At 37.9% G+C, this 2748-nt stretch overlaps 1 pseudogene; it reads right to left on the bottom strand.

Annotated features, from left to right (window-relative positions):
• Positions 1-1684: 1684 nt before the first annotated feature.
• On the bottom strand, positions 1685-2525 carry LOC100661388 (olfactory receptor 52D1-like; annotated as a pseudogene).
• Between the last annotated feature and the right edge of the window lie 223 nt (positions 2526-2748).

Genomic DNA, 2748 nt, shown 5'->3' with positions numbered 1-2748 from the left:
TTTAATAACACACATTTTATTGTCTGGATGACCCGAAATATTTTCTCTTTTTTATTAATCAAGAGGTAAATGTCTTCTAGTAGATTAAAAGGATTTATACACTACAGGATTATAGCAGATAAATTTATAGGTGAGAAAGTATGACCCAGTTACTATAGAGATACAGGAAAGAAGAGTTGGTTTCAGAGGAACTAAATTAGGAAAATTACATGTCTGTATATAAATGAGTCCATGAATTTCGTGAACTTAGTTCTGACCTATTCCTGTGATTTTCACTTCTCAAGAATTACCCTGACACACTTTCATTCCCGTTAAATCAAAATAATAAGGGATGCTACAAGCAGCTTCACAGGAGAAAGACCTGGCAATGTGCTCCTGTAAAGGTTACAGCTTAGAAAATTCTATCGGTAGTTCTCATCTGTCCCATGGGGTTGCCGTGAATTGAAAATCAACTGGATGGAACCTAACAACAACAACACCATCCTGGATAAAATGGATTGATCCAGTTTTAGCAATCTGACCCAATCTGGAGCACTTCTGTTTATCTTCCCAGAGTTACTGTAGCTAAGACAGGTTAGTGCCATCAACTCCTGTAAAGAAGTTCACATTTGCCTATTGTTGAGGTCCCATAGAAGCCTGAATTTTGTCCTTACTGATCTTGAATATTCAGCTCACCCTTGGATGTCATGATATAATTCAGAATGTCTTCTTGAAATATTTTTCTTATTTATCAAGGTAATATAATGAAAAAAAAGTCTCTTTTAATTGTGTATAACCAAACGCATGTTACACTAGGCATTAAATGAGATAAGAAATAGATGTTTTCTGGAAACTAAAGGAAAAGTTTTTGAGGGGAAAGGAAAACCAGCATTTTACTAACAGGTAATATACATAAGGACAAATCAGGGAGTTTGTTACATGAAAAAATCTGCATTAATTGAGTAATTAATTAAGGAATCTATTATAATATTATATATAAAAAACATAATGTTATATATAATATTATAATATACTATATATATTATAATATTATATGTAATACAAACTCCCCAAGCTCTGGGTGGTGCAGTGGTTAAGAGTTTGGCTGCTAACCAAAAGGTCAGCAGTTCCAATTCAACAGCTGCTCTCTGGAAACTCTACGGGGCAATTCTACTAAGGTCGTTACAATTACAGAATTAACTTGATGACAACAGGCTTTTTATTATAATATTTATTATAGTATCTTACTTTTTTATTATATTATTTGTATGTTCTACGTCTCATGCATGCAATAGTGAGACTGGAATGAGATATTATCCCTAATCTTCTAAGATTTATATTTTCGCCTGTCCTAACAAATTGAAAAAGAAGAGACAGCAGATTACAAAAAGGGTATTTGAATTTCCCACTCTGTCACAGTTACAATTCAATGATTATTACCTTAATATGTTGAGGCATCCCTAGATGATATGTGAACAGTTCCCTTTCAACATCATGTTTACCCTACACTGGGAAGATAGGATTTGGAAATATGAATATTTTAAGCTCTATTCAGAAGTTGGGTCTTCTGTGGATATGTCTGCCTGGATTGATTCAGATATGATATACAAGCCTTTTTTTTTTTTTTTTTTTAATCCTGAAATTCCCTGTTCCTTGTTGATTCATTTCCCTTGGGTAATTTTGAATGGCTACAGAGTCCTAGTACTCACATCCTTATCTCTTTGGTTTTTACTGCATATACAATGGGGTTCATGGTAGGTGGCACCAGTAAATAGAGATTTGCCAGGAGGATAAGAGTATGCCTGCACACATGGTGCCCAAAGAGATGAGTAAAGAAGAAAAAGAAGGCCAGAGTGTAGAATATCAAGATGACACATATATGAGCTCCACAGGTTCCAAAGGCCTTTGTCCAAGCTTCCCTTGAAGGCAGTTGGAATACTGTCCTCAGGATTAGCCAGTAGGAGAGAGAGATGAGGACAAAGTCCAGCCCCATGGTAAGGAGAGCAGCAGTGAGTTCATAAATGCTATTAAGGGAAATGTTATTGCAGGCCAACTTGGCAATGCCTGTGTTCTCACAGTAGGTGTGGTGGATGATATTGGTTCTGCAAAAGGATAGCCGGAGAATGAAGAGGACACCAGGAGGGACTACAGCCACACTCTGGACCATCACAGCCATGCCGACCTTGCCAGTGAGAGAGCCTGTAAGTAGGGTCACATAGTGGAGTGGTTCACAGATGGCCACATAGCAATCAAAAGCCATGGCCAGAAGAACAGCAGATTCAGAGAGGAAAGAGCATGGACAAAGAACATCTGTGTGAGGCAGGCAGAAAACGTTGATGGAGAAAGGTCCTTCCAGAAGATGAGAAGCATTTTGGGCACTGTGACCGTACAAAGGAGGACATCATTGAGTGCCAGCATTGCTAGGAAGAGGTACATGGGCTTGTGGAGGCTTCTGTCCCAGGCCACCACTATCATAACCAGGACATTGCCTATCAGAGCCAGAAAGTACATGAAGCTGAAAAGGATGGAGATCCAGATGTGGAAGCCTTTCAATCCTGGGATGCCAGTCAACAGAAAAGCAGTAAGTTGGGTGGATGTAGAGTTGGATGTTAGGGAGAGGTGGCCAAAGTTGGTTGTGTGAGAGAAAAGAAGTAGAGTGAACAATAGCAGAAAATGTTTTTTTTTTTTTTTCCTTCATTCTATTCAAATGCTATTTTCTTTTTTGGCATGATGAAGTAGAAGGAGTGAAGATCACTAATAAAATGATAC

This window comes from Loxodonta africana, chromosome 7 (genome assembly GCF_030014295.1).
Source record: "Loxodonta africana isolate mLoxAfr1 chromosome 7, mLoxAfr1.hap2, whole genome shotgun sequence".
NCBI lineage: Eukaryota > Metazoa > Chordata > Mammalia > Proboscidea > Elephantidae > Loxodonta > Loxodonta africana.
This window is presented reverse-complemented; position numbering and strand designations above follow the sequence as displayed.